This window comes from Salmo salar, chromosome 07, assembly GCF_965601325.2.
Source record: "Salmo salar chromosome 07, fSalSal1, whole genome shotgun sequence".
Classification (NCBI taxonomy): Eukaryota; Metazoa; Chordata; class Actinopteri; order Salmoniformes; family Salmonidae; genus Salmo; species Salmo salar.
In genome coordinates this window covers 26,141,068-26,165,602 of record NC_138297.1, presented here as the reverse complement: position 1 = coordinate 26,165,602, position 24,535 = coordinate 26,141,068, and the positions used below count along the sequence as shown (strand labels likewise).

At 41.4% G+C, this 24,535-nt stretch overlaps 1 long non-coding RNA gene across 1 annotated transcript; it reads right to left on the bottom strand.

Annotated features, from left to right (window-relative positions):
* Nucleotides 1-3,620: 3,620 nt before the first annotated feature.
* LOC106608845 (uncharacterized) lies at nt 3,621-20,164 on the bottom strand. The gene is made up of 2 exons (XR_001329595.3): nt 19,979-20,164; nt 3,621-6,666 (listed from the first exon to the last, which is right to left on the bottom strand). It is a non-coding gene; the product is annotated as an uncharacterized LOC106608845 (long non-coding RNA).
* Nucleotides 20,165-24,535: the final 4,371 nt, after the last annotated feature.

Sequence of the window (24,535 nt, the reverse complement as noted above, 5' to 3'; positions counted from 1 at the left end):
CGAATATCTAATGACGGCCTACCGGGGAACAGTGGGTTAACTGCCTTGTTCAGGGGCAGAACGACAGATTGTTTTAACTTGTCAGCTCGGGGATTCGATCCGGCAACCCAACGCGCTAACCACTAGGCTACCTGCCGCCCTCCCAGAAAAGACAGTTGAAAGTTCGAAATGTTCAGCAAGGAAAGCATTGTTACGTGCAATTACCTCGTGCAATTATACATTTTTTTCTATTGGAAGGATTTAATCATTTGCAATTATGTCTACTTATGATAAGGTAAAAGGTTTGTTTCTGTCTCCATATGATAAATATATCCAATGCAAAAAACATCAACATTTAAATGGTATTTAATATTAATTTGCATATATTCCTGTTAATTCCCATATATTCCCATTAATTCCCATATATTCCCACCAAAGTTTCCACCTCTGAATATTCCCCAAAATGTGCAACCCTAATGACAAGCAAATAACGATAGACACACAATACAAATACATTATGATGTCATCACCTGAATGTTTGCACTATTTATAACCTATTACAAAAACTAAGACAAATAACATTCCTCATTGAGGCATGCTGGGGCAATAGTGGCCAAGCAATCTATCCAATATGTCTCTCTTTGGAGATGTAATTTATCCCTATCTCTTCCCCTACGTAGCACCTTCACCAATTCAATGCTCATATAATGTAAGGCACGTTTGTGTGTGTGTGTGTGTTTTGTGTGCAGGTGTATGCTCTCACACAGCATATTTTTGTGAAACGTGTATGCAAGTGAACGCTACCCATCCTTTTTATCTCCCTGTTCTCTCAGAACGTCTCCCTCTGTTAGTGACTCTGTGGTGGGGTGTAGTTACAGACACAGGTGTACTAGGCTGAACAGTTACCAGGTACAGGTATCTGGTTCAGATTGGATGGACTGCCCAGCTGGAGGGGCCATTGATGAGCTTGGATCACTATATGATCCAAGCGAAGTACACAACCTTTCTTACCCTGATTGTACTCATTCCTTCATTCTTTTTTTTATTTTGTTCACTCATTCATTCATCCAGGTGACAGGATACAGGGGTTTAATGTTCTGTTCTGACAAGAGGTTGTGTTATTACCCTGACATTGATCCCGCCATCAACAACCTGGCATCTCACTCTCCAGCTGCTTCCACGACAGGCCCAGTGACATCTGAGAAGTGAGTTTTTCTCAATAGAAACTTAATTAAAATTGTAATGACTACATTGTAAATGGATAAGTCTTTTAGAAGCCTGCCTACCTTAAGCTTGAGACACATTTTATCCAGCTTCCAGGTAGTACTGCATTCCATTCCATACATACAGTACATGCCATTTGATTTGCACCCTGATCTGAAATACCGGTTTTGGCATGACAACAAACACAACAGGAGAGTTGGCCAAACACACAAACAGATCTAGTACCAGGCTAGTGAGTCGAAGAGAAAGAGTGTTTACTATATCAGAGCATTCACTGTTCTGTAATACCCAATTGGTAAGTGTAAAGTATAAAGAGGCCCACATACCAGGTCTCTCTTATAAAAGAGGTCTTCTGACCTCAATGGGAATTTTACTGGATAAATAAAGGTTAAATACTTGAAAAAAACCATATATGATATATAATTCTGCTCTATTGTGAATATAATTGACACTATTATCATTTCTCTCCCTCTGTGATTTACTTTTCTAAATTTGTATTTTTTTTATCCTTTATTTAACTAGGCGAGTGAGTTAAGAACAAATTCTTATTTACAATAACAGCCTAACCCGGACAAACACGGACGACGCTGGGACAATTGTGCCCTATGGGACTTCCAGGTAGTACTGCATTCCATTCCATACATACAGTACATGCCATTTGATTTGCACCCTGTTCTGAAATACCGGTTTTGACATGACAATGAACACAACAGGAGAGTTGGCCAAACACACAAACAGATCTAGTACCAGGCTAGTCTACCATTGAGTCAAATAGTAAACACTCTTTCTCCATCAGAGCATTCACTGTTCTGTAATACCCAATTGGTAAGTATAAAGAGGCCCACATACCAGGAATCTCTTATAAAAGAGGTCTTCTGACCTCAATGGGAATTTTACTGGATAAATAAAGGTTCAATACTTGAAAAAAAACATATATGATATATAATTCTGCTCTATTGTGAATATAATTGACATTATTATCATTTCTCTCCCTCTGATTTACTTTTCTAAATTTGTATTTTTTTTTATCCTTTATTTAACTAGGCAAGTCAGTTAAGAACAAATTCTTATTTACAATAACGGCCTACCCCGGACAAACCCGGACGACGCTGGGCCAATTGTGCCCTATGGGATGTGATGCAGCTTTGATTCCTTGTTACATCAGAACTCGTACCCTGAGACGAGCCTGACCTTTGACCCAACCCCTCCTTCTCCAGTGCCAGGGGTCAGTACAGACCTGTACTGTGGTTGCAGTCCTAGGGGTCAGTGCTGCTGTCTGTCTCCTGGCTGGCCTGATGGTGGCCTACAGGAGGTACCGCTCCTCCAGAGTCAGGGTGCATGCTGAGGAAAGTGAATCAAATGACGACTGCTGATGGAAACTGGGACCCTATTATGGCCTTGAGAGTTTATAGCCAGAGCTTCATTTTATATTCAGTTGTTTGAATAAACAAAATATACATTGTTGTTTTGTTTCTGTTCTTTTTATTATCTTTGAAAGATGTATCAACAGCTTTTCCAGTTTGTGCTTTGGCAGTGAGATTACAGTACAATACTGAATACAGTGTTACATACAAATACATCATAAATACAGGCAGTAAAGTAGTAGAGATTCTCTCTCTTGCCTATTATTCAATCCCTCCATTCCCCAGGCAACCTCATCACCAGCTGACTGACAGAGTGGTGCTGGGTCCCATCACAGGAGAGCCGGCATGAGTCTTCTAGCTTGGGACTGTGGCTTGTCTTTTGTCCTGCGTCCTGTTTTTGTGTTTGAATGTTGTAAACTCCCAAGTCTTACTAGTAAACATATACATTTTAACTGTCTGTGTGGTGGCCTGGGATCCTTAGAACCTGTTTTTGACAATTTCTCAGCAAATGTATTTTTCAGCTGTAGTACTGTTGTACTGTATATCTGCTCTTCTATATTGATCACGCTGAAAACAATTTTCTCTTTTATCTGCACTCATGGCACGACAAAAGAGGGCACGACAAAACCTATTCAGGAGACTGAAAAGATATGGCATGGGTCCTCAGATCCTCAAAAGGTTCTACAGCTGCACCATTGAGAGCATCCTGACGGGTTGCATCACTGCTTGGTATGGCAAATGCTCGGCCTCCGACCGCAAGGCACTACAGAGAGTAGTGCGTATGGCCCAGTACATCACTGGGGCCAAGCTTCCTGCCATCCAGGGCCTATATACCAGGCGGTGTCAGAGGAAGGCCCTAAAAATTGTCAAATTCTCCAGCCACCCTAGTCATAGACTGTTCTCTCTTCTTCCGCATGGCAAGCAGTACCGGAGTGCCAAGTCTAGGTCCAAGAGGCTTCTAAACAGCTTCCACCTCCAAGAACATCTAATCAAATGGCTACCCGGACTATTTGCATTGCCCCCCCCCCCCCCTTTTACACTGCTGCTACTCTCTGTTATTATTTATTACCCCCTGTATATAGCCTCGTTACTGTTATTTTACTGCTGCTCTTTAATTATTTTTAATTTTTATTTCTTCTTAAAACTGCATTGTTGGTTAAGGGCTTGTAAGCATTTCAATGTAAGGTGTTGTATTCAGCATACGTGACAAATAACATTTAATTTGATTGCTAATTATTTGACTTGTCACCATAGTCAGTGATACTCACTGGTATTCCCCTGAGCTCCCAAGTCATTTTACCGGTCCATCTGCATTTCCATCCTGCAAAATAATTGGAGCATAGCCATAGAGTTATAGGACACTATGAGAAAAGACAATGCTCATTTCAATGATTTATGGAACATAAAGCTGACAAAAGCAATAAAGAAAATTATCTTAAGATGACCTCTGTTTATCAAAAGCATTGAGAATAAAATAACACTGGCAGAAAGTCATGTTTTCTGAATGCAAAGTTCCTAACCAGAATGAGTGTGTACTTTTCAGTTGCTTAACCTAAGTATAGTCAAGCGGCTAAGCCCCAAAATTGTGGGCTTCATGATAAAGCCACAAAATTTCACACACAGCTAGGGCCTTTCTAAACAACTACTTTTGGCTATAGTGCCTTTGCAGATTTGGCCCTGATGGCTATTTACAATATGGCTGCCAACCAGATGCATGGGGCAATATTGGACAGGAGTCAAGAGTCACATGGCCATATCTTCACAAATAATAGGTACATAAGCCCGATTCAGACTTAGGAAATCTATTCCTTTTTTTAAGTGTTTTGATCTAAGCACTTCTCAGTAGTTGGTATTCAGATTTACTGTATGCAGGTGATTAACGGGATTTTCAGGTGTGGCTCCTGTGGCGGATGAATCAGAATTAGTTGGGTAACATAGATAATTAAGATGTTTTATTTGTATAATATGCTTATGTGAGATACTTGTCATTAGGATGGCGTGCCCTTTGGACTCTGGTGTTGACAGTTGTACTTTTCCCTTAGATAGGGCTCAGTCACTTGGGGCCCAGAGAGGGGAGAAGTCAGAATGAAACATTGTCTTCATATGTGAATGTGTCTTTACCTATTCTTAAACCATGTGAAGGGATGGCGTGATTAATGGGGAACCAATTACTTGTCTCCACAATGTCTGTGCGCAAGTCACTCCCTCCTTTATTATGTTGTGGGGAGGTTTATGGCAGTGTCAGGGACCATTGTATGTCCTCTCTTAGATCTTGCACTTATCCTGGGATAGTGTATGACCTGGAGGCTCACTCCCCTCAGTGAGCTTGTCCAGGAGTGGAGTCAAGAGGGGGTTTACTTGAGATGGGAGTATCTAGAGTTGTCAATTGATTTATGCCATTGGATGAGCTAATGGTTCTGTTCTATACCGTACCAGGGAGAGACGGTTCCAGTTTGGAGTAGGAGGACCAGATTCTGGTCTATACAATGAACACTGTTGATACAGCAGTTGCTGTCTGCTATGTTTTATAGATATCTTTCATACAGAACTTAACCTTTGTGAAGTGTTCCTAAGATCTGTTGTTCGTCATGTACGTTGAGAGGGGTGGGTCTTGGGTATAAAAGATCTTTGTACTTTTGTGTAATCACTTTTCAATGGCATCACTGAAGGTCAAGTGCTTTTGCAAAAGCATCTTAATAATTAAAGATGTAGTTTTAAGTATAACTGACTTGTGTGTGAAGTTTGTAACTCTCCTCCTTTGGTAATGCAGAAATGAGCCGCCACACTCCCTTAAGTGCAACACATTGTGCATGAATTGCTAAGTCCCTATTTACATTTCTCTTCCTCAGTAATTCCATGACATCAGAACTCAACCCCTGACCCGAGCCTGAACTTACTGACCCCTCCAGTACTGGGGGTCAGTACCGACCCCACTGTGGCTGCAGTCCTGGGGGTCACATCTGCTGTCTGTCTCCTGGCTTCCCTGACGGTCACCTACAGGAGGTACTGCTTCTCCAGAGTCAGGGTGCATGCTGCCCCTAAGGCCCCCAGTGTCCTGCAGTTGCACTTGACCAAATGTGATTAGAATGACTGCTGATGGAAACTGAGTCTTATGGCTCTGAACGTTTAAACCATGTATATTTAGTTGTTTGAGTGGTAAATGTTCATAAGATCTATGTTCGTCTAAACTCTAATTGTGTTGGGACAGGTGAAAAGAGAATAAACTAAATATACATTGTTGTTGTTTTTAAGTTGTTTTTAAAGAAGCACTACAACAATTTTGGAACTTTTCCTGTTGAAAAACAATATACCACTTATAAATACAGTAATGTATTGAGCAAAATATTTTTTTTAGACACAAGTGCAAACTTCATGGAGTAGGCCATATATGTAGTTGGTCTGACAGTGTCCTCTGACATCATCGTCCTTTCCCCTTGCTTGAGGAACAATAGAGAACAAAACAGGAAAGCTTTGGCGACGTCGGGAGTCCCATAGGACGGCGCACAATTGATCCAGCGTAATACAGGTTAGGGGAGGGTTTGGCCAGAGGGGCTTTACTTGGCTCATTGCACTCTAGTGACTTCTTGTGGCAGGCCTGCAGTCTGACCTCAAATGCCAGTTGAACGGTGTTTCCTCCAACACATTGGTGCGGCTGGCTTCCGGGTAAAAAAACAACAACAAAAACCAGGAAAGCCCACCCACCTCCTCTTGTGCCATGTCAGAGGTGAGATGTGCCTTTTGTTAAGTAAATCATGTGATAAATGAGTTGAAAATGACTGGAATAGGCTTTACTTTATCTTTGAGAGATATGTTTATCAACAGCTGTTCCAGTTTGTGCTTTGACAGTGAGATTATAGTACATCTGTTTACAATACAATGGTGAATACAGTGCATCTGTTAAATAAAAATACATCGTAAATACAGGAAGTAAAGTAGTGGAGATTCTCTCTTCTGCCCATTCTTCATTCCTTCCATCCCCCAGGCACCCTCAATACAATCTGAATGACAGACTGGCTCTGGATCCCATAAGAGGAGAGCAGGCATGGGTCCTCCAGCTGCTTATCTGTGAAGATCAACCTCATGGTCTCTGGATCGCCCCCTTCATAAAGAAGTCAGAGGTCAGGGAAGAGATCTCATTAAAATCAGGTACAATATCAAAGTATTTCAAAAGGTGTGCAATAACATTACGATTACTATCACTATAACATACAGTAGATTGTTACTATTATTTTGTGCCGTCATTTGTAGTAGTTCACAGTCAATGCAGTTGTAGTTTACTTTTTTGCTGTACAAACATGACATTCCTTTAATGTCTTACACACTGATAGAACCAGTGGCGGTCGGTGTCGTTTAAGATGAGGGAGGCAGATTTTTTGGGGGATGGGCCTTATTTATATTACAGCATATTGGATGACTGTCGTTCATATTCCATTCACTCAGTTCAATGTAACAGCAATAGTTTAGGCTAATACATGACACTCAAATTTTCCCTATACCCATCATGAGGTTGCTACAACCTAGCCTATGAATTAAAGTTTACAACGTAGGTAGGTGCACACAGGTCGAGAGAAAAATTTGAGGTGACAGACAGTGACACATTCAATACCGTATTGCACACGCTTGCCTGCATCTAGCTGATCTAGAGTGTAATCATTAGTCCAACAGTTGCAAACGGACAAATTCAGTTATGTATATCCCCATTTTGTTCCATTTAAGAAACGTTTTTCAACAGATTCGGCGGAATAAATACACCCCTGATCAGGGTAAACACAGTTCACTTTCATAGCAGCCACGTTCTATTCCTTCTCGCATCTATGCGCTCTCCTCCTTTCACCTTTTCCCATCGCTTGTGGACTTCAATGCACAACACATCAGATGTATAGTGCCTTGCAAAAGTATTCACCCCCCTTGGCGTTTTTCCTAATAGTCCAAATTGGTGAAGTGAAATGAAAAAAATATATATTTTCAAAAAATTCAAAAAAATACAAAAACTGAAAAGTGGTGTGTGCATATGTATTCACCCCGTTTGCTATGAAGCCCCTAAATAAGATCTGGTGCAACCAATTACCTTCAGAAGTCACATAATTAGTTAAATAAAGTCCACCTGTGTGCAATCTAAGTGCCACATGATCTCAGTATATATACACCTGTTCTGAAAGGCCCCAGAGTCTGCAACGCCACTAAGTCAAGGGCACCACCAAGCAAGTGGCACCATGAAGACCAAGGAGCTCTCCAAACAGGTCAGGGACAAAGTTGTGGAGAAGTACAGATCAGGGTTGGTTTATAAAAACATATCTTAAACTTTGAACATCCCAGGGAGCACCATTAAATACATTATTAAAAAATGGAAAGAATACGGCACCACAACAAACCTGCCAAGAGAGGGCCGCCCACCAAAACTCATAGACCAGGCAAGGAGGGCATTGATCAGAGAGGCAACAAAGAGACCAAAGATAACCCTGAAGGAGCTGAAAAGCTCCACAGCGGAGATTGGAGTATCTGTCCATAGGACCACTTTAAGCCGTACACTCCACAGAGCTGGGCTTTACGGAAGAGTGGTCAGAAAAAAATATGCAAACATGTTTGGTGATCGCCAAAAGGCAGGTGGGAGACTCCCCAAAGATATGTAAGAAGGTACTCTGGTCAGATGAGACTAAAATTGAGCTTTTTGGCCATCAAGGAAAACGCTACATCTGGCGCAAACCCAACACCTCTCATCACCCCGAGATCACCATGAATAGTTATGCACGCTCAAGTTGTCAGTTTTTTTGTCTTATTTCTTGTTTGTTTCACAATATATATAAAAAATTGCATCTTCAAAGTGGTAGGCATCCTGTGTAAATCAAATGATACAAACCCCCCTCAATTTTCATTTCAGGTTGTAAGGAAACAAAATAGGAAAAATGCCAGGGGGATGAATACTTTCGCAAGCCACTGCATGTCACCAGGCGAAAAAATCTTTCCAAACCAAATCATATCATAACCGCTACACACAGCCTACATCGTTGTCACCATATCAGCTAAAGTAATGTCATAGTCAACATAGATAATAAAACTAATGCGTTAGTAAACCCACTACTATCATGCAGTAACGTCACAGTGTAAGCAGTTTAGCACTTATACTGGCGGGCCTGGTGACAATAGATTTGTAAAACCAAAAGTTTACCATGACTTAGAAGAGTTCCAGTGTTGTGATGGATAGTCATAGCCAGCTAGCTAACATAGCATCCCTCTGTTTGAGCAGGGTGTTTGAGTAGGCTAAACTAAGTAGCTGCATTTGCTAAGTATACATTTTTTTTCAAATGAAATCTCTTAACTTTGGAAGAAATTGATTTGTTCAAAACTGTTCAATTATTGTCTCTGAGTCAGTCAACTACTCACTACATTGTATGCAGTGCTAGCTAGCTGTAGCTAGGGCTGTGCAGTATACCAGACACAGACTATTTCTGGTTTCAGACTTCTTTACGTGCTGCTGTGCGTTTTGTTGCTAACCTTACTCTGCTACCTGACAACTTTACGGTTTTTACTTTTAATTACCGTTTATATTTTTAGTTTTTCCCTCACTCAACTTTTTTTTGCGTTTTGTTGCTAACCTTACTTTGCTACCTGACAACTTTGTTTTTTACTTTTTAATTACCATTTATATTTTAAAAAAATTCCCTCACTCAACTTTTTTTTCATTCAACTATTTCACTCCGGATGCTTTATCTGGACGTGGTTCGTCAGGACCTCCACCAGCCGAAGCTAAGTAGTAACATTAACATGATGCCTTCTAATTGCAGTCGCTGTACTCATAATATACAGGAGAACGATCGCCTTACGGCGAGGATAGCTGTGCTGCAAGCCCAGCTTCAGACGCAATCGTTAGGCAAGGGTAATTTCAGTGTAGGAAAGGATGAAACAGCGTCTGTGCCACCAGTAAGTACAGATAGTAGTATAAATCCCCTCGCACGGTCCCCGCAGCCGGACAACTTTCTCATGGCTTCTGGAGGGAAATGCTGAAGGAATGCAACCGGTGTCGCTCATTCAGCCGACAGAAACTTTCAACCGGTTCTCCCCATTAAGCAGCGAGTCGGAGTCAGAGGCCGAGCCTTCTCTGATCTCTACTCCTCCCGTTACGGGATCTGAGACGCCGAAGCCTCCCACCATTAGCTCTGACAAATTGAAAACCCTAGTCATTGGCAACTCCATTACCCGCAGTATTAGACTTAAAACGAATCATCCAGCGATCATACACTGTTTACCAGGGGGCAGGGCTACCGACGTTAAGGCTAATCTGAAGATGGTGCTGGCTAAAGCTAAAACTAACGAGTGTGGAGAGTATAGGGATATTGTTATCCACGTCGGCACCAACGATGTTAGGATGAAACAGACAGAGGTCACCAAGCGCAACATAGCTTCAGTGTGTAAATCAGCTAGAAAGATGTGTTGGCATCGAGTAATTGTCTCTGGCCCCCTCGCAGTTAGGGGGAGTGATGAGCTCTATAGCAGAGTCTCACAACTCAATCGCTGGTTGAAAACTGTTTTCTGCCCCTCCCAAAAGATAGAATTTGTAGATAATTGGCCCTCTTTCTGGGACTCCCCCACAAACAGGACCAAGCCTGTCCTGTTGAGGAGTGACGGACTCCATCCTAGCTGGAGGGGTGCTCTCATCTTATCTACGAACATAGACAGGGCTCTAACTCCCCTAGCTTCACAATGAGATAGGGTGCAGGCCAGGCAGCAGGCTGTTAGCCAGCCTGCCAGCTTAGTGGAGTCTGCCACGAGCACAGTCAGTGTAGTCAGCTCAGCTATCCCCATTGAGACCGTGTCTGTGCCTCGACTTAGGTTGGGCAAAACTAAACATGGCGGTGTTCGTCTTAGCAATCTCACTAGAATAAAGACTTCCTCCATTCCTGCCATTATTGAAAGAGATTGTGATACCTCACATCTCAAAATAGGGCTACTTAATGTTAAATCCCTCACTTCCAAGGCAGTTATAGTCAATGAACAAATCACTGATCATAATCTTGATGTGATTGGCCTGACTGAAACATGGCTTAAGCCTGATGAATTTACTGTGTTAAATGAGGCCTCACCTCCTGGATACACTAGTGACCATCTCCCCCGCGCATCCCGCAAAGGTGGGGGTGTTGCTAACATTTACGATAGCAAATTTCAATTTGCAAAAAAAACCTGACGTTTTTGTCTTTTGAGCTTCTAGTCATGAAACCTATGCAGCCTACTCAATCACTTTTTATAGCTACTGTTTACAGGCCTCCTGGGCCATATACAGCATTCCTCACTGAGTTCCCTGAATTCCTATCGGACCTTGTAGTCATAGCAGATAATATTCAAATTTTTGGTCACTTTAATATTCACATGGAAAAGTCCACAGACCCACTCCAAAAGGCTTTCGGAGCCATCACTGACTCAGTGGGTTTTGTCCAACATGTCTCCAGACCTACTCACTGCCACAGTCATTCTCTTGACCTAGTTTTGTCCCATGGAATAAATGTTGTGGATCTTAATGTTTTTCCTCATAATCCTGGACTGTCGGACCACCATTTTATTACGTTTGCAATCGCAACAAATAATCTGCTCAGACCCCAACCAAGGATCATCAAAAGTCGTGCTATAAATTCTCAGACAACCCAAAGATTTCTTGATGCCCTTCCAGACTCCCTCTGCCTACCCAAGGACGTCAGAGAAAAAAAATCTGTTAACCACCTAACCGAGGAACTCAATTTAACCTTGCGCAATACCCTAGACGCAGTCGCACCCCTAAAAACTAAAAACATTTGTCATAAGAAACTAGCTCCCTGGTATACAGAAAATACCTGAGCTCTGAAGCAAGCTTCCAGAAAATTGGAACGGAAATGGCGCCACACCAAACTGGAAGTCTTCCGACTAGCTTGGAAAGACAGTACCGTGCAGTATCAAAGAGCCCTCACTGCTGCTCGATCATCCTATTGTTCCAACTTAATTGAGGAAAATAAGAACAATCCAAACTATTTTTTTGATACTGTCGCAAAGTTAACTAAAAATCAGCATTCCCCAAGAGAGGATGGCTTTCACTTCAGCAGTAATACATTCTTTGAGGAAAAGATCATGATCATTAGAAAGCAAATTACGGACTCCTCTTTAAATCTGCGTATTCCTCCAATGCTCAGCTGTCCTGAGTCTGCACAACTCTGCCAGGACCTAGGATCAAGGGAGACACTCAAGTGTTTTAGTACTATATCTCTTGACACAATGATGAAAATCTTGGCCATGTTCTGTTATAATCTCCACCAGGCACAGCCAGAAGAGGACTGGCCACCCCTCATAACCTGGTTCCTCTCTAGGTTTCTTCCTAGGTTTTGGCCTTTCTAGGGAGTTTTTCCTAGCCACCGTGCTTCTACACCTGCATTGCTTGCTATTTGGGGTTTTAGGCTGGGTTTCTGTACAGCACTTTGAGATATCAGCTGATGTAAGAAGGGCTATATAAATACATTTGATTTGATTTGATTTATACCTTATTTTACGATATACCGGTGTTGATGCACGGACCGGTTTAGTTTTTTTCTTTACATTCTATAACGGTATTTGAATGTTTGGTTTGTTAAACCTAACACACTGTGTGTAACGTCAATTTTTATCATTTAATTCACTACTTGAGTCATCTCTCTCCGCTCTCTTCCTCCCCATGCCGCTTTCCACATAGACATAGCCATGCCCGTCACTCAAGGAGCGCATTTGTTGTTCCTTCAGTATGAGACTCTTGCGTTCAGTCTCTGCATGATCAATGCAGCATATGCAACAATGTTGATGACAATGATGCTGTTTTCACTTTGCTTCTTAATATAAATCCACTAGTGTTCTATAATTACACAATTAGTTTGTGTTTCTTACATCACAAACAGCTAGTTTGTCTTAGTAAGTTGAGCCTGAATCTTGTTACTCGCTAATGCTAATCGCTAGCTAGCTAATAAATGTACCGCATCAGAGCAAACATAACTAGCTATACAGCCTGATAATACCAGTGAGAATAAATAAATAAATAAATACCAGTGATGGTGTAGACCTACAAAACCAGTGAACATTTTGGACACACCTACTCATTCAAGGGTTTTTCTTTATTTGTACTATTTTCTACATTGTAGAATAATAGTGAAGACATCAAAACTATGTAATAACACATATGGAATCATGTAGTAACCAAAAAAGTGTTAACCAAAATATATTTTAAATGTGAGATTCTTCAAAGTAGCCAACCTTTGCCTTGATGACAGCTTTGCACACTCTTGGCATTCTCTCAACCAGCTTCTTAAAGTAGTCACCTGGAATGTATTTCAATTAACCTCTATGGGACCGGCGGGACGAATTCGTCCCACCTACGTAACAGCCACTGCCATCCTGTGGCGCGATTTTCAAAATCTTCAAAATCATATTACTTCAATTTCTCAAACATATGACTATTTTACAGCCATTTAAAGATAAGACTCTCGTTAATCTAACCACACTGTCCGATTTCAAAAAGGCTTTACAACGAAAGCAAAACATTAGATTATGTCAGCAGAGTACCAAGCCAGAAATAATCAGACACCCATTTTTCAAGCCAGCATATAATGTCACCAAAACCCAGAAGACAGCTAAATGCAGCACTCACCTTTGATGATCTTCATCAGATGACAACCCTAGGACATTATGTTATACAATACATGCATGTTTTGTTCAATCAAGTTCATATTTATATCAAAAACCAGCTTTTTACATTAGCATGTGACGTTCAGAACTAGCATACCCCCCGCAAACTTACGGGGAATTCGCTAACATTTTACTAAATTACTCACGATAAACGTTCACAAAAAGCATAACAATTATTTTAAGAATTATAGATACAGACCTCCTCTATGCACTCGATATGTCCGATTTTAAAATAGCTTTTTGGTGAAAGCACATTTTGCAATATTCTCAGTAGATAGCCCAGGCATCACGGGCTCGCTATTTAGACACCCGGCAAGTTTAGCACTCACCATAATCATATTTACTATTATAAAAATGTCATTACCTTTTGTTGTCTTCGTCAGAATGCACACCCAGGACGTCTACTTCAATAACAAATGTTGGTTTGGTCCAAAATAATCCATCGTTATATCCGAATAGCGGCGTTTTGTTCGTGCGTTCCAGACACTATCCGAAATAGTAAAGAAGTGTCGCGCGCTTGGCGCAATTCCTGACAATAAAATTCAAAGTATTCCATTGCCGTACGTCGAAGCATGTCAACCACTGTTTAAAATCAATTTTTACGTCATTTTTCTCGTAGAAAAGCGATAAAATTCCGACAGGGAATCTCCTTTTCGGCAAACAGAGGAAAAAATCCCAAAGGCGGGGGCGGTCGGGGTCACGCGCATAAGCTAGTGTCTCTTGATGGGCCACTTGAGAAAGGCGATAATGTGTTTCAGCCTGGGGCTGGAATGACGACATTCTCTTTTTTCCCGGGCTATGAGAGCCTATGGACGACGTGGGAAGTGTCACGTTAGAGCAGAGATCCTTAGTAAATGATAGAGATGGCAAAGAAGTTCCAGAAATGGTCAGACAGGCCACTTCCTGTAAAGGAATCTCTCAGGTTTTGACCTGCCATTTGAGTTCTGTTATACTCACAGACACCATTCAAACAGTTTTAGAAAATTTAGGGTGTTTTCTATCCATATGTAATAAGTATATGCATATTCTAGTTACTGAGTAGGAGTGGTAACCAGATTAAATCGGGTATGTTTTTTATCCAGCCGTGTCAATGCTGCCCCCTAGCCCTAACAGGTTAACAGGTGTGCCTTGTTAAATGTTAATTTATGGAATTTCTTTCCTTCTTAATGTGTTTGAGCGAATCAGTTGTGTTCTGACAAGGTAGGGGTGGTGTACAGAAGATAGCCCTATTTGGTAAAAGACCAAGTCCATATTATGGCAAGAACAGCTCAAATAAGCAAAGCGAAATGGCAGTCCATCATTACTTTAAGACATGAAGGTCAGTCAATACAGAACATTTTAAGACCTTTGAAAGTTTCTTCAAGTGCTGTCGCAAAAACCATCAAGCGCTATGATAAAACTGGCTCTCATGAGGACCGCCACAGGAAAGGAAGACTCAGAGTTACCTCTGCTGCAGAGGATAAGTTCGAGTTACCAGCCTCAGAAATTGCAGCCCAAATAAATGCTTCACAGAGTTCAAGTAACAGACACATCTCAACATCAACTGTTCAGAGGAGACTGCTTGAATCAGGCCTTCATGGTCAAATTGCTCCAAAGAAACCACTACTAAAGGATACCAATAAGAAGAAGAGACTTGCTTGGGCCAAGAAACATGAGCAATGGACATTAGAAAGGTGGAAATCTGTCCTTTGGTCTGATGAGTCCAAATTTTAGATTTTTGTTTCCAACCACCGTGTCTTTGTGAGACGCAGAATAGGTGAACGGATGATCTCCGCATGTGTGGTTCCCACTGTGAAGCATGGAGGAGGTGGTGTGATGGTGTGGGGGTGCTTTGCTGGTGACACTGATTTATTTAGAATTGAAGTCACACTTAACCAGCATGGCTACCACAGCACTCTGCAGTGAAAACACCATCCCATCTGGTTTGCGCTTAGTGGGACTATCATTTGTTTTGCAAAAGGACAATGACCAAACAGACCTTCAGGCTGTGCAAGGGCTATTTGACCAAGAAGGAGAGTGATGGAGTGCTGCATAAGATGACCTGGCCTCCACAATCACCCGACCTTAACCCAATTGAGATGGTTTGAGATGAGTTGGACCGCAGAATGAAGGAAAAGCAGCCAACAAGTGCTCAGCATATGTGGGAACTCCTTCAAGACTTTTGGAAAGCATTCCAGGTGAAGCTGGTTGAGAGAATGCCAAGAGTGTGCAAAGCTGTCATCAAGGCAGAGTGGCTACTTTGAAGAATCTTAAATATATTTAGATTTGTTTAACACTTTTGGTTACTACATGATTCCATATGTTATTTCATAGTTTTGATGTCTTCACTATTATTCTACAATGTAGAAAAAAGTAAAAATAAAGAAAAACTCTTGAATGAGTAGGTGTGTCCAAACTTTTGTCTGGTACTGTACATCTGCATGTTTTTTTGTGCAACAGTATCTTCTAAATCAAAGAGGAATACACAAAGCAAGAATACAGTGGCAAGAAAAAAACATGTGAACCCTTTGGAATTACCTTGATTTCCGCATAAATTGGTCCTAAAATGTAATCTGATCTTCATCTAAGTCACAACAATAGACAAACACAGTGTGCTTAAACTAATAACACACAAACCATTATATGTTTTCATGTCTTTATTGAACACACTGTGTAAACATTCACAATGCAGGGTGGAAAAAGTATGTGAAACCTTGGATTAAATATCTGGTTGACCCTCCTTTGGCAGCAATAACCTCAACCAAATGTTTTCTGTAGTTGCGGATCAGACCTACACAACAGTCAGGAGGAATTTTGGACCATTCCTCTTTACAAAACTGTTTCAGTTCAGCAATATTCATGGGATGTCTGGTGTGAACCTCTCTCTCGAGGTCATGCCACAGCATCTCAATCGGATTAAGGTGAGGACTCTGACTGGGCCACTCCAAAAGGCGTATTTTCTTATGTTGAAGCCATTCTGTTGTTGATTTACTTCTGTGTTCTGGGTCGTTGTCCTCTTGCATCACCCAACTTCTGTTGAGCTTCAATTGGCGGACAATTGGCATTACATTCCCCTGCAAAATGTCTTGATAAATTTGGGAATTCATTTTCCGTCAATGATAGCAAGCTATCCAGGTCCTGAGGCAGCAAAGCAGCCCCAAAACATGATGCTCCCTCCACCATACTTTACAGTTGGGATGAGGTTTTGATGTTGGTGTGCTGTGCCTTTTCTCTCCACACATAGTGTTCTGTGTTCCTTCCAACAAGTAAACTTTAGTTTAATTAATTAGGGCTAGGCCTTTTTTCTCAATTTCCGCCTGAATGACGTGCCCAAAGTAAACTGCCTGTTGCTCAGGCCCTGAAGCCAGGATATGCATATAATTAGTACCTTTGGAAAGAAAACACTTTGAAGTTTGTAGAAATGTTAAAATAATGTAGGAGAATATAACACACTAGATATGGTAGGAGAAAATCCAAAGAAAAACCAACCGGAATGTTATTTTGTTGAGAGGGACCATCCTCTTAGAAAGGCAAGTAAAAGGTCCCTGGATGCAATTCCTATGGCTTACACAGGGTGACAGCAGTCTATGTTCAAGGTTTCAGAATAAAATATATCAGTTTTAGTACAGGGACACAGTCTTGGAAATTCGTGTTTGCGCGAATCAGTTTCCTACTGAACATACTTCTTTCCGTAAGAAATATTATAGTTGATTACATTTTAGGGTATCTGCGGAGTAAATAGAAACGTATTTTGACTTGTTGAAACAAAGTTTAGGGGTAGATTTTCGGATTCCTTTCTCTGCATATTGAACGAGTGGATTTCTGAAATCAATGGCACCAAGTAAACTGACTTTTTGGAATATAAAGAAGGATTTTATCTAACAAAACAACACTACATATTATAGCTGGGACCCTTTGGATGACAAATCAGATGACGATTTTCAAAAAGTAAGTGAATATTTAAACGTTATTTGTGAATGTATGAAACCTGTGCCGGTGGGAAAATATTTTGATGTGGGGCGCTGTCCTCAAACAATCCCATGGCATGTTTTCGCTGTAATAGCTACTGTAAATCAGACAATGCAGTTAGATTAACAAGAATTTAAGCTTTCAGCCGATATAAGACACTTATATGTACCTAAATGTTTAATATCCATAATTTTTATGATTATTTATTTGAATTGCGTGCCCTCCAGCTTTACCGGAAGCGGGATGCCTATCCCTAAGAATGAATCTGTCCACAGAATATTTTGCCAGAAGCGCTGTGGAACATCCAGGTGCTTTTGCGAACTTCAGACGTGCAGCAATGGGTTTTTTTGGACAGCAGTGTTTTCTTCCATGGTGTCCTCCCATGAACACCATTCTAGTTTAGTGTTTTACGTATCATAGACTCGTCAACAGAGATGTTAGCATGTTCCAGAGATTTCTGTACGTCGTTAGCTGACACTCAAGGATTCTTCTTAACCTCATTGAGCATTCTGCACTGTGCTCCTGCAGTCATCTTTGCAGGACGGCCACTCCTAGGGAGAGTAGCAACAGTGCTTAACTTTCTCCATTTATAGACAATTTGTCTTACAGTGGACTGATGAACATGAAGGCTTTTAGAGATACTTTTGTAACCCTTTCCAGCTTTATGCAAGTCAACAATTCTTAATCTTAGGTCTTCTGTGATCTCTTTTGTTCGAGGCATGGTTCACATTAGGCAATGCTTCTTGTGAGTAGCAAACTCAAATTTTGTGAGTGTTTTTCATAGGGCAAGGCAGCTCTAACCAAAATCTCCAATCTTGTCTCATTGATTGGACTCCAGGTTAGCTGGTTTCTGACCAATTAGCTTTTGGAGAAGTCATTAGCCTAGGGGTTCACGTACTTTTTCCAACCTACACTGTGAATGTTTAAATTATGTATCAATATAGACTACAAAAATACAATAATTTGTGTGTTATTAGTTGAACCACACTATGTTTGTCTATTGTTGTGACTTAGATGAAGATCAGATCAAATTTGATGACTAATTTATGCAGAAATCCAGGTAATTCCAAAGGGTTCACATACTTTTTCTTGACAATGTATGTCAGCTACATGAAGTAGCTAAGAGAAAACATTCAATGTAGACAAAAATTATAGGGTCCCCTATGCAGTGGTGTAAAGTTATTTTACTCCACTACATTCCTAAAGAAAATAATGCACTCTACTCCATACATTTTCCCTGACACCCAAAAGTACTCGTTACATTTTGAATGCTTAGCAGGACAGGAAAAAAATGTGTCCAATTCACACACTTAAAGAGAAAATCCCTGGTCATCCCTAATGCATCTGATCTGGCGGACTCACTAAACACAAATGCTTTGTTTGTAAATTACGTCTGAGTTTTGGAGTGTGCCCATGGCTATACGTAAATGAAATAAAACAAGAAAATCCTGCCGTCTGGTTGGCTTAATATACGGAATTAGAAATTATTCCTTATATTAACTTTTGTTACTTAACTATATTTTAGCAATTACATTTACATTTGATACTTAAGTATATTTAAAACCAAATACTTTTACTCAAGTAGTATTTTACTAGGTGACTTCCAATTTTACTTGAGTAACTTTCTATTAAAGGTATCTTTACTTTTACTCAAGTATGACAATTGGGCACTTTTTCCACCACTGCCCATATGAAACACTTGTCAACACTTTGGTTCTGACCCTGTCACAATAACTCCTTCCTGGCATTTTTATTTGTTGTCATGTCAAACACTGTATTCAAAGTGCCCACTATTATATTCTAACTATATCATTTGAATAATCATTCTATTTCCATGATTCCAACATTTTACCCAAGTGTTTTGCTCTAAAACACAAGTCAAATCTTAATTGCAACATTTGGTTAAAAGTAAGGCCTAGATTGTTTGCCCATATGGAAATGATCTCAAATGAGTGCAGGAAATGAAGAAATTCCTGAAAATTATTTTTGGTTGAAGTTGAATTGAACAGTATAAAACAATCAGAATGGAGAAATACCCATTAAAATCCCTTAAAATGGTGATGCACTACTCAAAGCACATTTAGAATTTGTATTATTCAAAAACATTAAATATTGTAAAACACGTAAAAAATATGAAAAATACTGTGATGTGATATTTTGGACATATTGCCCAGACCAATTCAAATCACTTAGAATGTATGTGTTGCCACCATAGGGTCACACACTACTCATGAAGCAAATGTTGAAATTTTTGTTATTCAATTACATAAAATACCATAAAATACAGTCATATTGTCAAATTCTTAAAAAATACCATGATATTATATTTTGGCCATATTGCCCAGCCCTAGCTGTAGCTTATACTTTCAGTACTAGATTAATTATCTGACCCTTTGATTGGGTGGACATAATGTCAGTTAATGCTGCAAGAGCTCCGATAGGTTGGAGGATGTCCTCCAGAAGTTGTCGTATTTACTGTTAAAGTCTATGAAAGGGGGTGAGAACCATGAGCCTCCTAGGTTTTGTATTGAAGTCAATGTACCCAGAGGAGGACGGAAGCTAGCTGTCCTCCGGCTACACCATGGTGCTGCCCTACAGAGTGCTGTTGCAGCTACTGTAGACATACAGTGCAAAACAGTGTTTTAATGAATGATTTGGTGACCTGAGTATATTTAGTATAGTTTTATCTAAAAAGGATAACTTTTATGAAATTTACTGAGGATGGTCCTCCCCTTCCTCCATTGGATTGAACAGTGTATACAGTAAGTTTATATGTAAAAGTTATGACTTCTTACCTAGGTTGCCTGGTAGTTTCTCAGCTATTTTACTGTCGTACTGTTCATTTGTTCTTCTGTATTGGCCACGTCGATGACCATTTTCTCCCCCCTGAAGCCATTCACTGTGACCTGGTAGATCTTCCCCATGGTGCGGAATGTAAGTGTGAGCTGCTGCTGAAGTGTATCTGTCTAAATGAATGCCAGTGGGTGTCACTGGTTTTCAATGTTCGTCAGAGAAGGAGGAGACAAATGCTTTCACCTCTTTTTTTTCTCTCAGGTGCTCAAATGATTTCCAGTAAGATGTGTTTTTCTATCTTGGACTTCCTTATCACGTGTCATGAACGATAAATTATTTAGACCTAACCTTGAAGCAGATAGATTGCAAAGTCATGGTATGTCAGTGGAGTAATTCATACACAGTGTATAAAACATTTCATGACAAACTGACCAGGTGAACGCTATGATCCCTTATTGATGTCACCTGTTAAATCCACTTCAATCAGTGTAGATGAAGGGGAGGAGATAGGTTAAAGAAGGATTTAAGACAATTGAGACATGGATTCAGTATGTGTGCCATTCAGAGGGTGCATGGGCAAGACAAAAGATTTAAGTGCCATTGAACAGGGTATGGTAGAAGGTGCCAGCTACACTGGTTTGAGTGTGTCAAGAACTACAACGCTGCAGTTATTTTTTTCTATAATTTCCTTTAACAATACAAACAACTACATCACACCTGCCCAGACCCACATACTCACACCCCCACAATAAAAAACAACACATTTTAGAATAAGGCTGTAACGTAACAACAAGTTGAAAAAGTCAAGCGATCTGAATACTTTCCGAATGCACTGTATGTTCCAACATTCCCTCCATCTTGTGCCAATATTAGTTATTTTTTTGTCTCGGTTCCAATAGTTTGCTCATCCCCAGAATCTTTTCATGTGTCTATTTTCAAAGGATAAAGCTAACAACATCAAAAATGTCATAGTTAAGAACACTATAACATGGAAGAACATGAAAATGATTCTACAAGAACCAATATCACTCCTTAAAAACACAACCCTATGGAACAATCCTTGGATAGCTTTTCAGAATTCACCAATGAAATGGTCCACATGGAAAACTAAAGGCATAGAAATCGTGAATGATTTGGTAATAGCAAATACATCTATTTCCATGACAGCATTTAAAAGCAATTCTGAATTGGCCAATGTAGAGATTTACAAATAAATGCAACTTAAGTTTTAAAATCAAGAAATCAGAAACGGATGTTCATATGATAGGGAAGATGTAAAAAAACCTTGCAGAGAGGATATCTAATTGACAAAAAATGGAAACTATTGGAACCAAGACTTAAAAAAAAAAAGAATGGTCCACCACCCAAAGGACATCCAGCCAACGGCAGGTCGGTGGTCAAAAAACGGTTCATTGATTAAAGAGGACTAACTGTAGCCCGTCTGTTGCTCTACACAATGTGTCAGCTGCCTTTGTCAAATCAAAATGTATTTTTCAAGCCCTTTTTACATCAGCAGATGTCACAAAGTGCTTATAGAGAAACCCAGGCTAAAACCCCAAACAGCAAGCCATGCAGATGTAGAAACACGGTGGCTAGGAAAAGTTAACTAGAAAGGCAGGATTGGAGCATATTGTAGCCATATGGTTATAGGAAACTATGAGGGAAAGGTATTGTCATTACAATGCTTTATGGAAGATTAATCTGCCAAAAGCATTATCTTCAGATGGATTTTGTTTTTCAAAAGCATTGAAAATGAAATAACACTGGTGAGCATAGTCATGTTTTCTGTATGCGAAGTTCCTAACCAGAATGAGTATGTACTTTTCAGTAGCCCAAGTAGTTACATTTCAAGAATTTAGAAGTAGTCCTTCAAGAATTGACAACTGTAACGGTTGTCGTCGGGGATAGAGGACCAAAACGCAGCAGGAATGTGGATGCTCATCTTGTATTTATTTTTAAAATAAAGAGAACACCAAAATAACAAAAACGAAGAACTCACGAACAACAAAACAGTCTTGTCAGGCTCACACATGCAAAACAAGAAACAATCTCCCACACAACTACACCAAACAATTACCCATATATAGGACTCTCAATCAGAGGCAACGAGAAAGCACCTGCCTCCAATTGAGAGCCCAACCCCCCATAAACCTACACATAGAAATACCACAAACCAGAAAGAACAGAGATACAAAACATAGACCAAAAACCAGGAAATAATAAATCAAACACCCTACTACAAAAATCACCACCCCGAACCACATAAACAAAATACCCTCTGCCACGTCCTGACCAAACTACAATAACAAATAACACTTATACTGGTCAGGACGTGACAGTACCCCCCCCCCTAAAGGTGCAGACCCCGGATGCACCTCAAAAAAAATTAAACAAAAAAATACCCCTAAACTAAAGGGAGGGAAGGGAGGGTGGCTGCCGTCACCGACGGCACTTGTGCTACTCCCCCCCCCCCCCAACCCACCTATACAGGAGGTGGTTCTGGCTCCGGCCTACTGTCTACCAGAATGCAGACAGACTTGATCACTTTCGGGCCGTAGGCAGACTCCCCTCGTTCCGGATCGTAGGCAGACCTCTTCTGTTCCACACTGTAGGCAGACTCATTTGATACACAGTTACTCATATTTAGTTCCGGATCGTCAACAGACTTACTCAGTTCCGGGTTGCTGATAGACTCCCTTGGTTCCGGGTCATAGGCAGACCCCCTCAGTTCCGGGTCACAGGCAGACCCCCTCGGTTCCGGGTCGCAGGCAGACCCCCTCGGTTCCGGGTCGCAGGCAGACTCCCTCGGTTCCGGGTCGCAGGCAGACTCCCTCGGTTCCGGACTGCACACTGTTGCCGGATACTCTGGACTGCACACTGTTGCCGGATACTCTGGACTGCACACTGTTGCCGGATACTCTGGACTGCACACTGTTGCCGGACACTCTGGACTGCACACTGTTGCCGGACACTCTGGACTGCACACTGTTGCCGGATACTCTGGATTGCACACTATTGCCGAACTCTCGAGGCTGGGCTGACGCACTGGAAGCCTGATGCGTGGTACTGGATGTGCCAGTCTGGGGACACGCACCTCAGGGCTAATGCGGGGAGCGGGAACAGGCCGAGTCGGACTGGGTTGACGCACTGGAAGCCTGATGCGTGGTACTGGATGTGCCAGTCTGGGGACACGCACCTCAGGGCTAATGCGGGGAGCGGGAACAGGCCGAGTCGGACTGGGTTGACGCACTGGAAGCCTGATGCGTGGTACTGGATGTGCCAGTCTGGGGACACGCACCTCAGGGCTAGTGCGGGGAGCGAGAACAGGCCGAGTCGGACTGGGTTGACGCACTGGAAGCCTGATGCGTGGTGCTGGTACTGGAGGTATCAGCCTGGGAACACGCACCTCAGGGCTAGTGCGGGGAGCGGGAACAGGACGAGTCGGACTGGGCTGACGCACTGGAAGCCTGATGCGTGGTGCTGGTACTGGACGTGCCAGACTAGGGGTTCACACTTCAGGGCTAGTGCGGGGAGCGGGAACAGGACGAGTTGGACTGGGCTGACAAACTGGAGGCCTGGTGCGTGGTGCTATCTTCACCAGACAGCTAGCACGCACCTCAGGACTAGTATAATTCGCTAACTCAGGTGATATCATTAGGACACGCTCTGTAGGGCGAATGTCGTGCCTAATACACCAACACAGTAGCTCTCTCATCCTTTTCTCCTCCAATTTTCCCATCAACTCCTTTATAGTCTGTTTCTCTCACCTCCAATTTTACCCCGACTAGCTCTGGTTCCATCCTCGGCTCCGCCGATCTGTCCGTGTGCCCCCCCCCCAAAAATGTATTGGGGCCAGTTTCCTCGCCAGTCGTGTACCCCGGTAGCGTTCCCGGTCCTCACCAGACTTCCTCCATGGGCCCTCTCCGGCCAGAATCTGCTCCCACGTCCATTTCTCCCGCCAGTCCATATCGAATTCCCCTTGCTCCTTACTCCGCTGCTTGGTCCATTTGTGGTGGGAGATTCTGTAACGGTTGTCGTCGGGGATAGAGGACCAAAACGCAGCAGGAATGTGGATGCTCATCTTGTATTTATTTTTAAAATAAAGAGAACACCAAAATAACAAAAACGAAGAACTCACGAACAACAAAAGTCTTGTCATGCTCACACATGCAAATCAAGAAACAATCTCCCACACCACTACACCAAACAATTACCCATATATAGGACTCTCAATCAGAGTCCAACCCCCCATAAACCTACACATAGAAATACCACAAACCAGAAAGAACATAGAGATACATAGACCAAACGTAGACCAAAAACCCGGAAATAATAAATCAAACACCCTACTACAAAAATCACCACCCCGAACCACATAAACAAAATACCCTCTGCCACGTCCTGACCAAACTACAATAACAAATAACCCTTATACTGGTCAGGACGTGACAACAACAATATCATTATAAAGTATTTCTTTATTTCCTTGTTATTATGTGACTTCTTGTAACTGCTACTGTATGTGGAAAGAGAAAGTAAAATGTACTGATGTTGTAAAA